This window comes from Tamandua tetradactyla, chromosome 2 (assembly GCF_023851605.1).
Source record: "Tamandua tetradactyla isolate mTamTet1 chromosome 2, mTamTet1.pri, whole genome shotgun sequence".
NCBI lineage: Eukaryota > Metazoa > Chordata > Mammalia > Pilosa > Myrmecophagidae > Tamandua > Tamandua tetradactyla.
The window spans coordinates 160651024-160665056 of NC_135328.1; the positions used below are offsets into that span (position 1 = coordinate 160651024).

Here is a 14033-nt window from a genome sequence, read left to right on the forward strand (position 1 = left end):
TGTTTCTGCACACAAGTACTGACCTAACTGATGATAAAATAAAGAAAAAATTTCCAATCACAATAGTAACTAAATGCATCAAGTTTCTAGGAAGAAATTTAACCAGGGATGTAAAGGACCCATACATAGAAAACTTCAAAACATTATTAAAAGAAATAAAAGAAGATCTAAATAGGTCTTCATGGATAGGAAGTGTAAATATCATTGAGATGTCAATGCTATCTAAATTTATCTACAGAAAAAAACAATTAAAATTCCAATCACTTACTCTGAAGACTTTAAAACATTAGTTATCAAATAAATTTGCCAAGAGAAGGGCCATGTAAAGCCAAAAGCATGTTACAATAGAAGAATAAAGTAAGAGAACTTATACTTCCTGATTTTAAAGCTTTTCATAAAACCACAGTGGTCAAATTATTGTGCCATATTATTGGCACAGAGTTAGACATGTTGATCAATGGAATTGAATTAAGTTTAGGAATAGACCCAAACTGGGAGAGAATAGTCTTTTCAATTAATGAGATTAATTGATATAGCTAATGAAAACAGTCCCCTACCACACTTCAGACCAAAATCAACTCAGAGTGGAGCTAAGACAAAATTTAAGAGCTAGTACCATAAAACTTATAGAAGAAAATGTGAGGAAACATCTACCACACCTAGTATTAGGAGTTTGCTTCTTAGACCTTACACTGAAAGCACAAGCAACAAAAGAAAAACTGATAAATGGGAACTTCTCAAAACCAAATGTTTCCATGCCTTAAAGTACTTTATCAAAAAGGTAAAGAGGCAGGAGTAAATATTGGCAACCATGTATGTGATAAAGATTTGATATCCAGTATACATAAAGATACATCTTACAACTCAACAAAACAAATTATAAAATGGACAATACATATAAATAGACATTTGTTCTAGTTTGCAAGCTGCTGGAATGCAATATACCAGAAATGGAATGGCTTTTAAAAAGGGAATTTAATAAGTTGCTAGTTTATAGTTCTAAGCCTGTAAAAATGTTCCAATTAAGGCAAGTCTGTAAAAATGTACAAATTAAGGCACCAAGAAGAGGTTACCTTCATTCAATTAAGGCCAATGAAGTTTAGAGTTTCTCTCTGAAATTGAAAGGCCCATGGCAAACATGGCGTCTGCTATCTTTCTCTCCTGGCTTGTTTCATGAAGCACCCACACACAGGACATATTCCTTCTTCATCTCCAAAGTACTCTGGCAGTGTGGGTTCTGGCTCTCAACATTTTTGTGGTTCTAAAAAGGGACTCTCTCCAAAATGTTTCCTCTTTTAAAGTATTACAGTCAAGACCCACCTGGAATGGGTGGAGTCATATCTCCCTCTAATCAAAAGTTACTACCCACAGTCAAGTGAGTCACATCTCAATGAGAATAATCAAAAAACTCATAACCAGTAATATTAAATGAGAATTAAAGGACATGACTTTTCTGTGGTCCATGACAGATTCAAACCAATCCATTACACCCTTTGGACCTACAAAAGACATGTTCTTTCCAAATGCAAAATACATTCATTTCATAATATTATCATTAGACCTTAAAGCATTTCAGTAATAGTACAAATGCAATACAAAGTCAGAAGCAGTACAAAATCTCCTAAGCTACAGGTATGATTTGTCCTAAGGTAAAATTCTCCTCTGGCTGTAGACCTGTGAAACTCAGTACAAGTTATTTGCTGCCAACACACAATATACAAGGGAGAAACAGTCATAGGATACATATACCCATTTTCATAAGGAGGAACTGGAAGGAACACAGGGATCATTGGACCAAGTAGTCTCAAAAACCTATGGGGAGAGTGGGCCATGGCGGCTCAGCAGGTAAGAGTGCTTGCCTGCCATGCCCGAGGATCCGGGTTCGATTCCCGGTGCCTGCCCATGTAAAAATCAAAAAAAAAACCTATAGGGAAAATGCCATTAGATTTCAAAGTCAGAGAATCATTTATCTATGTAAATTTATTTATCTTTGGAAAGTCATTTATCTTTAGAAAGAGGCAGTCCCAGCCTTTCCAAGGGCCGTCAGAGAAGCCTGCCTCTCTCTGACTGCAACCTTGAGAGACATTGGGGAGACCACCTTTTTCTTGACTCCACCCTTTCCATGCATTGGGGCTGCACTTTGGCTCTATGCCATCTCCAGGACACATGCTCAACACCTCCATGTGGTGGCAGTCAGCCTCTCCCCAAACCCCAAGGGATATACTCCACCCTCTCCAAGGCCCAAGACAGCATTACTCTTCCATTGAAACAAGGTGGAAGGCCCATCCTCTCCCTTCAGGCCAAAGTCACTCTCTCCACATGCTTGGGTATGTCCATTCTAGAGTTGAGTCAAGAGCCAAGGCTTCTTGACTCTAGACATTAGCTTCTATAGTTCTGCTTCTGAAGTTATTGTATCTTCACATTGTCCCTTTTCTGAGCACCCCAGTCCAGACCGGCAGCTGCTCTGTTTATACAGGTCCCACAGCTCTCTTGTTGGCTTTCTATGTAGTAAGCAAAGATCAATGCCATCAAACAGCAGAGTTTCCACAAACCCTTCCTAGATAGCATCATTTCCAATCCTGGATTTTTCTGAAATGGCTGACTGATTCCACATTTGGTTAAATCCTCACATAGGGCACCATTCTTTGGGGTCACCCTTCCTGGATGCCCAGGATTTTCCATATCATCAATTTCTGTTTTTTTTTTGTACCCAAGAGTTCAGTTCTCAGCTAATCTCTTTCCAGTCACATTTCGCTATAAACTGGGAGGAGAAACCAGGCTGCACTTGCCACATTTAATTTGGAAATCTCTTCTGCTAAATATTCAAGTACATACCTTTTAAAATCTGCCTTCCAGACAAAGTCACTAGTCAATTTTTGCCATATTATGTGCCATTTTAAAACAAGGATCACCTTCCTTCCAGTTTGCAACAACACATCTCATTCTGTCTAGAGCCTCATCAGAGGTATCTTTAGAGTCCACATTTCTACCAACAGTTTCTTCAAAGCATTCTAAGCTTTCTCTATCAAGCTCCTCACAACTCCTCCAAAACCTTCCCCTTATCCATTTATAAAGCTGTTCCAACATGTTGGTATTTACAAACTGCAGTAGCACCCCACTTCTTCAGTACCAAATCTGTTCTAGTTTGCAAGCTGCTGGAGTGCAACATGCCAGAAATGGAATAGCTTTTAATAAGGGGAATTTAATAAGTTTTAAAAGGGGAATTTAACTAGTTTATAGTTCTAAGTCCATAAAATGTTCCAATTAAAGCAAGTCTATAAAAATGTACAAATTAAGGCACTAAGAAGAGGTTACCTTCACTCAAGAAAGGCCAATGAATTTCAGAGTTTCCCTTAAATGGAAAGGCATATGGTGAGCACGGTCAGCATTTCTCTCTCAACTGGAAGGGCACATGGCAAGCACGGTGTCTGCTAGCTTTCTCTCCAGGCTTCTTGTTTCATGAAGCTCCCCCGGAGATGTATTCCTTCTTCATCTCCAGAGCTCTCTGGGAATGTGGGCTCTGGCACTCACCATTTTGATGGCTCTAGAAATGGACTCTCTCCAAAATGTTTCCTCTTTTAAAGGATTCCAGTCAAGGCCCACCAGGAATGGGTGGAGTCACATTTCCCTCTAATCAAAAGTTAATATCCATAATCAAGTATGTCACATCTCCATGGGATCAATCAAGTTTCCAGCCAGAAATACTGAATGAGTATTAAAGGTCATGGCTTTTCTGGGGTCCACCACAGATTCAAACCAGCCCAATATTTTTCTGAAGAGTAAATACAAAATATAAATGGCTAAAAAGTGTATAAAGAGATGCTCACAATTATTAGCTAAAAGGGATATGCAGTGGAATCAAAACCACAATGAGATATCATCTCAAACCTATAAGAATGGCGGCATTAAATGAATAGGAAACTACAAATGTTGGAGAGGATGTGGAGAAATTAGAATGCTTCTGCATTGCGGGTGGGAATGTATGTTACAGCCACTGTGGAAGACAGTTTGATGGTTCCTCCAAAAACTAAATATTATGTTGCCCTATGACCTCGTAATACCACTACTCAGTATATACCCAGAAGGGCTGAAAGCAGTGTCATGAACAGATATTTGCACAGCAATGTTCCTACCAGCATTATTCACTACTGCCAAAAGATGGAAACAACACATGTCCATCAACAGATGAGTGGATAAACCAAGTGAGATGCATACAGATGATGAAATACTATGAAGCGGTAAGTAGAAATGAGGTCCTGGATCATCCAACAACATGGATGAAACGAGACATAATGCTGAGCAAAATAAGTCAGTCACAAAGGGATATGGTTTCACTAATATGAATTTCTTAAAAATGTGAACTCAGAGTCTGTAAATGTAGAATATATAGGATCTAGAGATAGAAGGAGCTAGAGAAGGAGGAATGATTACCTAACGAGTACAGACTAGTTAATGAGACTGAACTTAAAAGTATGGGGATGGATAAGATGATAATACTTCTTAGTGGGTTTATAAGTAATAGTTCCATACTGAAGGTGAATATGGCTGAAGGGGGGTTGTTTAGAGCCTTGCACCTCACTGATTAGCACTGCAAATACAAATAAATTCTTGCATGAATTACTTCAAAAGTATGTGACACCTGTAAAAGAATTAATAATACAAGGGTATATAAGAAAAAACTGATTTGCATGCCATGGTTTATATTTAACTGGAATACATCACAAATACCACAGCAATAATTGGGGGTGGGACAAGAGTTAAGGGGAGGTTTGGATTTTCTATTTGGTGTGGGTGTGTCTATCTGCTTTTTTTCTCTCTGCAGCAATGAAAATTTTCTAAAATTGAGGGTGATGATGATTTTAAAACTAAATGAGGATATTTTGAAATACTCTTTATTTATTTTGGATAGAATATCTGGTATTTGAATGCATCTCAACAAAATCTGCAAATTCAAAATAAATAAACAGAAAGATTCAAAAGCTAGAGTAAATGTGGAGAAAGAGGTACACCTATTGAATGATGGTAAGTAGCAGAAAGGGGCAGCCACTCTGAAAGATAATGTAGTGGATCCACAAGCATTAATTGTAGGGTCACACTATGATGAGGCAGTCCCATTACTGGGAATATAATCAAAAGAACTGAAAGCGGGGACTTGAGCAGACATTTGCACACTGATGTTTAGGGCAACATTATTCATGAAACCCAATGGATAGAGGTGGTCTAAGGGAACATTGAGAAAAAGATGGGTGAGATGTGATGTATACATATGATGGAACCTTGTGCAGCTACAGAAAACAATGAAGTCATGATGCATACAATGGGATTGTGAACTGTGAGTACATTATGCAGAGTAAAATTAGCCAGAAACAAAAGGACAAATATTGTATAGTCTCTTTAGAAAATACTTATGAGAAAATTGAGGCTTGGAGTGTAACCTCTTACAGCAATTATATTTATTATTTAACCTGAGCTTCAAGTTAAATTTATTTCTAAATTCTGAGGTGTGGTGCTATATGTGTCTAACCTGGTATTTTCCTGGAACTTTAGGGACTTGTGTGATACCTAATGCTCAGAGCTGGAATTCTGCAGCTCTGAAACTCAGCACTACCACATACTGCAACTATTTAAAAAAGCCAAAAAAGAACTCAGGCTTCAATTAGAGTACACAATAAAGCTAATCTGGTTAGGACTATGGTAAATAAGAACACAGAGTAAAGAATAATATTGCCTATATTTTAGAACTTGTCCTACTATGTGAGACCAAAGGAGGAGAGATTTATTTTGTTCAAAACCAAAATTTTCTGTGGTACAAAATTTAACTTAACCTCTCTGGCCAGTTCAGTTAAACAACCTAAACACTCAGAGCTTAGAATTAAAAGGAGGTCTTGCAATTCTGTGTAGGTGAAAGTAATACCCAGATACATTCTAGAGTATGTTGAGAAGACAATTAAAATATTTTGGCCTAATCCCTTGAGAGACTGAAGGAAGATATTACACTTTTCCACCTGGGAATTCCCTCACACTCTCTCAAACATTATGGAGTAACAAATTAATAGGCCAAGCCCTTGATCTTGAAGTTTACTCTTATGACCCTTTTATCAGTAATGGAGAAGCTAATTGTACCTATAATAATGCCTGAGCATACAGAGAACCTCTTTTGTTGCTCAGATGAGGCCTCTCTAAGCCCAATTCTGGAAGTCAAATCATTATCACACTCCCCTTCATGGGATGTGATGTCCAGGGATGTAAGTTTTCCTAGCAATGTGGGAATTGACTCCTAGTGATAAGCCTGGCCCTGGCACTGTGGAGTCAACAATGTCTACCTGACCAAAAGAATGTCTGAAAAGAAAGTAACAAAATAAGGCATGAGTGGCTAACAGATGGTGTCAAGGAGCTATTCTGGAGCTTACTACTATTCAAGTTCAGTTAGATAGTGCTAATTGCCATGATATGCCAAGCCCCACCAACGGTACTTATGAAAATCCTAAAGAATACCAAGGACTGTTCTAGTTTGCTAGCTGCCAGAATACAATATACCAGAGATGGAATGGCTTTTAAAAAAGGGAATTTATTAAGTTGCTAGTTTACAGTTCTAAGGCTGAGAAAATTTCCCAATTAAACAAGTCTATAGAAATGTCCAATCAAAGGCAGCCAGGAAAAGATACCTACTTCAAGAAGGCCAATGAAGTTCAGGGTCTCTCTCAAGTGAGAAGGCACATGGCGAACACAGTCAGGGCTTCTCTCTCAGTTGGAAGGGCACATGGTGAACACGGTATCATCTGCTAGCTTTTTCTCCTGGCTTCCAGTTTCATGAAGTGCCCTGGGAGGCATTTTTAGAGTGGTTGTTAAACTGGATTATGTGACAACATGTCACTGGCTTGTGGGCTCTCTGCTTTTCATGGCTATGTTGTTCTGCTCTGCTCTCTCTGAATCTCCTTCATTCTCCAAAATGTTTTCTCTTTTATAGGACTCCAGAAACTTATCAGGACCCACCCAAATGGGTGGAGACATGTTGTCACCTAATCCAGTTTAACAACCACTCTTGATTAAATCACATCTCCAGGGAGATGATCTGATTACAGTTGCAAACATGCAGTATTGAATAGGGATTATTCTGCCTTTATGAAATGGGATTTTGATTAAAACATGGCTTCCTAAGGTCCATACATCCTTTCAAACCAGCACAAGGACTCTATCTGAGACTGTATAAAATTTTCATTCACTAAGTTTATTTTTCAGACACCTATAACCTCTAGGTGGTTCTTAGGCCATATAAGCCCTGAAACCCAGAGTTAATGGCCTTTCCTAGAGCATCAACCTATTCCATTACCTTCCCACATAATGCCAACACATCTTTCAAGATGACAAAGTTAGAATGGCCGCTTCAAAAAAATGCCTAAAGATTGGAGAAGGATCAAAGGATGAGGAGGACTTGTAACAGAAAACATAGGATTTAACAAATGAGTGTGGCTACTGAGTCATTATTCATGATATTTCTTTTTAGTCTCCAGTATCTTAAAGCAGCTAGGAAATATCTGAAATGGTGGAACTATACCCCATCCATACTTTGAAATTTGTCTTAACAATACTTGTTAAAATGTACTTTGAAATTTATCACTTTTTTGTATGTATAGTCTACAGTAAAAAAAAAAGTAAAAAGAGAAGAAGTAGAATATACTCATAAACCAACTACCACTAAAGAGATTTACTTAGTCTTAAAAAAAAAAAAAAAAGCCCAGTATTGGGTGGCTTCATAGGGAAATTCTTCCAAACATTCCAAGAAAACTTACCTCCATTTTGTTCAAAATCTTCCATAAAATTAATCACGAGGGAACACTATCCAAATCATTCTACAAGGCCAGCATCACCCTTATAACAAAGCCAGATAGTGATACCACAATAAAAGAATACTACAGAACAATAGTGCTTATGAATATAGATGCAAAAATTTTTATCAAATACTCACCAACCAAAAATAACAACATATTAAAGGACTCTTACACAGTGACCAAGTGGAATTTATTCTGTGTATGCAAGGTCAGTTCAGCATAATAAAAGCAATCAATGTAATACACCACATTAACAGAATGAAGGAAACAAAACCATCTGATTATCCCAATTGATGCAGAAAAGGCATTTGAGAAAATCCTTTGCCTTTCTTGATAAAAACACTAAGAACACTAGGAAAGAAGGAAATTTCCTCAACATGATTAAGGGCATATATGGAAAGCTCATAGCTAATATCCTACTTAATGGTCAAAGACAGAAAGCTTTCTCTCTAAGAACAGGAACAAGGCAAGATTTTCAATTGTCCTTACTGTTATTCAGCATTATACTGGAAGTTCTTGCCAGACAATTAGGCAGGAAAAATAAAAGGCATCCAAATTGGAAATGAAGAATAAAGCTTCCCTCATATGCAGACGATATGATCCTATATATAGAAAACCCTGAAAAATTTGCAACAATGCTCCCAAAGTTAATAAATGAATTGAGAAAATGGTGAGTGTATTTTTGAAGGTATGAAAATATCAATACCTTCAAATCCATAGTGTTTCTATATACAAACAATGAACAATTGGAAGCAGAAATCAAGAAAATATTCATCACAATAGAAACTAAAAAAAATCAAATATCTAGAAATAAATTGATTCAAGGATGTAAAGGACCTCTACACAGAAAACTACAAAATATTTCTAAATGCAATAAAAGAAGAGCAGAATAAACAGAAGTACATTTCAATTCATGTACTGGAAGATTAAATAACATTATAATGTCAGTCCAACCCAAAGCAAATATAGATTCAATGTAATCCTAATAAAAATTCTAAGAACCTTCTTTGCAGAAATGTAAAAGACAATCATCAAATTCATATGGAAGGGTAAAGGTCCCCAAATAAGTAAAGCAATCTTGAAAAAGAAGAATGAAGTTGGAGGATTCCTGCTTCTCAACGTTAAAACATAATACAAAGCCACAAAAATCAATACACCATGGTACAAGTACAAGGAAAGACATATAGGGCAATGGAATGGAATAGAAATTAACCCTTACATTTATGGCCAACTGATTTTTGACAAGGTGGCAAGGACCACTCAATTGGGACAGAATAGTCTCTTCAACAAATGGTGCTGGGAAATCTGGATCTCCATTTGTTAAAAAAAAAAAAAAAAGTGAACCCCTGGTTCACACCTTATATAAATGTGATCTCAAAAATTGATCAAAGACCTAAATACAAAAGCCAGATTTATCAAAATCCTAAAAGAAAACATAAGGAAGCATATTCAGGCCTTTGTTTTAGGACATATGTTAGCCTTTATACCCAAAGCACATAAAACAAAATAAAATTGGGTAAAGAAAACCTCATCAAAATTAAAAACTTTTCTACTTCAAATGCCTGTATCATGAAAGTAAAACAACATTCCTACACAATAGGAGAAATAACTTGGCAACCATATCCATCCAGGGTTTAATATTCAGAATCTATAAAGATATCCTTCAACTTAACAAAAAGATAATTCAATTAAAAATGGGTGAAAGACTTGAACAGACATCTCCCCAAGGAATATATGCAAATGGCCAGAAAGTGCATAAGAAGATGTCCAATATCATTAGCTGTCAGGGAAATTCAAATAAAAAGCACAATGAGATACCATTTCAAACCTGCCAGAATGGCCACTATTATAAACACAGAAAATAACAAGCATTGGCAAGGTTGTAAAGAAATAGGAATATTCATTCATTGCTAGTGACTATGTAAAATGTTGCAGCCATTGTGAAAGAGAGTTTGGTGATTCCTCAGAAACCTAAGTATAGAACAACCATATGACATAACAATGCCACTATCCAGTATATACCCCAAAGAATTGAAAGCAGGGTCTTGAATAGATAATGAATGGATAAATAAAATACTGTATATACATTGGATGGATGATTATTCAAACAGAAGAAAAGTGAAGTCCTGCTACAGGCAACAACATGGGTGAACCTTGAAGACTTCAATGGAGGGAAATAAGCAAGACATAAAGGACAAATGTTGCATTGACTAATTTATTTGAAATTGTTCAAATAAGCGGATTCATAGAGTCAGAATCTAGAATATAGGTTACCGGGTGTGCTGGTTTGAAAGGATGTATGTACCCCAGAAAAGCCATGTTTTAATCTTAATCCCATTTTGTAAAGGCAGCTGTTATTCTAATCCTTATTCAGTACTGTATGTTTGAAACTATAATTAGGTCATCTCCCTGGAGATGTAATTCAATCAAGAGTGGTTGTTAAACTGGATTAGGTGGAGACATGTCTCCACCCATTTAAATGGGTCTTGACTAGATTACTGGAATCCTATAGAAGAGGAAACATTTTGGAGAATGCAATAGATTCTGAGAGAGCAGAATGACATAACCAGAAGAAGCAGAGTGCCCACCAGCCAGCAGCCTTTGGAAATGAAGAATGAAAATGCCTCCCAGGGAGCTTCATGAAAGGAAGCCAAGAGAGAAAGCTAGCCGATGATGTTCACACATGTTCACCATGTGTCCTTCCAGCCAAGAGAGAAACCCTGACCCTGTTCGCCATGAGCCTTCTCACTTGAGAGAGAGACCCGGGACTTCAACAGCCTTCTTGAACCAAGGTATCTTTCCATGGATGCCTTTGATTGGATATTTCTATAGACTTGCTTTAATTGGGGCATTATCTCGGCCTTAGAACTGTAAACTAGCAACTTATTAAATTTCCCTTTTTAAAAGCCATTCCATCGCTGTTATATTGCATTCTGGCAGCTCGCAAACTAGAACACTGGGGGATGAGTTGGGATAGGGAATGAGAATTTAAGGCTTAAAATTTATAGTGTTCCTATTTGGAATGATGTAAATGTTTTGGTAATAGATGGTGGTGATGGTAGCAAAACACTATGAATGCGCTTATCACCAGTGAATTATACATCTGGGTTAAAGAATAAAATTACAATAGATATTACAAAATACTAAAAGATGAGTGAAAAGAAAGCAGAAAATATCCAAATTAATGTTATGCAGTCAAGGCAGTGCTCAGAGGGAGATGTCTAGCTTTTAATGCCTGTATTTAAAAAAATAAATCAAATTAAGAACAACTTCACATATTGAGGAACTGGAAAGAGAAGAGCAAAGTAAACCCAAAGTTAGCATAAGAAAAGAAATAGTTAATAGTTAATATTATCATGGCGATACATAAAACAGAGAATAGAAAAACAGTTGAGAGAATCAACAAACCAAAAAAAAATCAATAAAAACAACAAATACCTAGATTGACAAAGCAAAACAGAGAAGTGATGCAGAGAGCTATGATCAGAAATGAAAATGCTGATATCACTATTGAACCTAAACAAGTAACAAGGATAGATAATATTATGGGAAAGTGTACACCAAAAGAAATTAGATAATTTAATTTAGATGATACAGAAAAATTATGTAGAAATGCAAAAATTACCTCAATAGAATTAAGAAGAATTAGAAACCTCCAAAAACACAAGCATTGAAATTTAAAAATAAGAAAAACCTTCCATCAAAGAAAAGCCCATGAGCAGTTGGCTTCACAAGTGAATTCTGCCAAATATTTAAAGATTTAACACCAGTCCTCATCAAACTCTTCCAAATAACTGAAGGGGAGAGAATATTTTCTAGTTCATTCTAGAAACATTGTAGACAAATGCGTATGTCTATAAGCTATAGGCAACATTTGTAGATGTGTAATGCAGACGTACACCAAATGTGTGTATACCACATAACAGACATTTGGTATATGTGCTTGGCTGAGGAGCCAATGCGGTGAAGCTACCATCTTTGGGAAGCTACCATCTGTGGGATTATGACTGCATGCCTCTAAATCCCACCCAGGCAGAATGATACAGCAGCACCATGGAGCCTTGGTTGGTCTTGGATAGCCATTCCCCACCATCCCATGCAACCCATGCACATGTGGAATCCCCACCTGCTTTGAGAATCATTCTGGTGTGGAAAGCCCCTCATCCTGGGGAATGGAGCATGGCCAGAAAGGGGGCTTCCCCTTCACCCATCATGCACCACACGTTCATGGGGAACGTGGTGTTAAACCATTTGTAGATGACATGCTTCTGTGTCTAGGTTTTATAGGTAGCAGAGCATCTCTCTCACTGTGATCTATTGAAAGTCTGCCCTCCACACAAGGGTTTAAAAAAATAGAACTTATACTAAAGCTTGATAAAGATATCACAAGGAAAGAAAATTACAGGCCAACTCTTTACAATATTGATGCCAAAAATCTTTAATGAAATACTGACAAAATAGCTACAATAGCATATTAAAAAGATACTTCAAAAATGTAACCTGCTCCCTTCTACCCCCTCCCTCATGCTCTCAATGCACATCCTGCTTGCCACTCTGGCAGACCAGCAGCAGATCCAGCTGTCATCCCTGAAGGGGCTCAGCCTGGCGGACAAGGAAAATGCAACTCTGGCTCTTAGTAGCACCCACATCCTGGCCAGCAAGACCACCCAGAAGATCTTCCAGGAGCCTGCTGAGCTGGAGAAAACTAACATACCTACCCCCAGCATGGAGAACAAACCACTTCTGAGAGAAAATCCTTGCCACTTTGACATCTTTCCTGTAGAGTACCATGATATTCGGCAGATGTATAAGAGGCTTCCTTCTGGACAGCTGAATAGGTAGATCTTTCTAAGGACATTCAGAATTTGGGAAGCCCTGAAGCCTGAGGAGAGATATTTTATATCACATGGTCTGGCTTTCTTTGCAGCAAGTGACGGCATGGTAAATGAAAACCTGGTGGAGCAATTTAGCCAAAAAGTTCAGATTACCAAAGCCTGCTGTTTCTATGGCTTCCAAATTGTCGTGGAAAATATATATTCTGAAATATATAGTGTCCTTATTGACACTTATATTAAAAATTCCAAAGAAAGGGAATTTCTCTTCAATGCAACTGAAATGATGTCTTGCATAAAAACAAAGTCAGACAGGGTCTTGCATTAGATTGGGGACAAAGAAGCTACCCATGGAGAACATGTCCTAGCCTTTGCAGCAGTGGAAGCAATCTCCTTTTCTGGCTCTTTTGTATTGATCTTCTGGCTCAAGAGATGAGGAATGATGTCTGGCCTCACATTTTCCAATGAACATATAGCAGAGATGAAGGTTTACACTGTGACTTTGCCTGCCTCATGTTCAAACGCCTACTTCACAAACCTTCAGAACAAAACGTAGAAGAAATAATTATCAATGATGTTAGGATAGAACAAGCATTTCCTACTGAGGCATTGCCTATGAAACTGATTGGAATGAATTGCATTTTAATGAAGCAGTATATTGAATTCATGACAGACAGTCTTATGCTGGAACTGGGTTTTAGCAAGGTTTTCAGAGAGGAGCAACCATTTGACTTTATGGAGAATATTTCACTCAAAGGGAAGACTGACTTCTTTGAGAAGAGAGTTGGTGAATATCAGAGGATGGGAGTGATGTCAAGTTCAACAGAAAGCTCTTTTACCTTGGATGCTGACTTCTAAATGAACTGAAGATATATTCTGATTTTGCTGATTTTTTTTCCTTCTCACAAAAGAAATTAGTTACTTGAAACATATCAATCAACTATACCACAAAATAGTCCAATAGAAATATTTGATGGCATCTTTGAAACTGTGTAGGTACCTCAAAACTAGTCCTGTTAATAATATTAGTGGAGTTACCTAGACAGAGGATATCTAAGACACAAAGCCAGTAGGATTTTTATGGAAGATCTTGTCTGTGCTTCGTTTTTGCAAGCAGATTGGCTGTAGGTGACTTTGCTGTATATAATTGTACCTGCAGCAATCTTGGCTTTCGAGACGGGAAACTCTCAAGCTAGTTGGATTCAGCAGGATTGAACATTCAGTTACTCCCACTAGGCAATTGGAAGATGCCATCCACACTGCTTCAATGCAAGTTTTAAAGTTTACTTATTAGTTTGTATATAAAAATGGCACTTTACATGCAAATAAACACTGTACTGTCAAGCTACAACCTAGTATAGCTTCATTTCAT

The 14033-nt window shown here is 37.4% G+C and overlaps 1 pseudogene; it reads left to right on the forward strand.

Moving 5' to 3' along the window:
* Positions 1 to 12353: 12353 nt before the first annotated feature.
* On the forward strand, positions 12354 to 13519 carry LOC143674151 (ribonucleoside-diphosphate reductase subunit M2 pseudogene; annotated as a pseudogene).
* Positions 13520 to 14033: the final 514 nt, after the last annotated feature.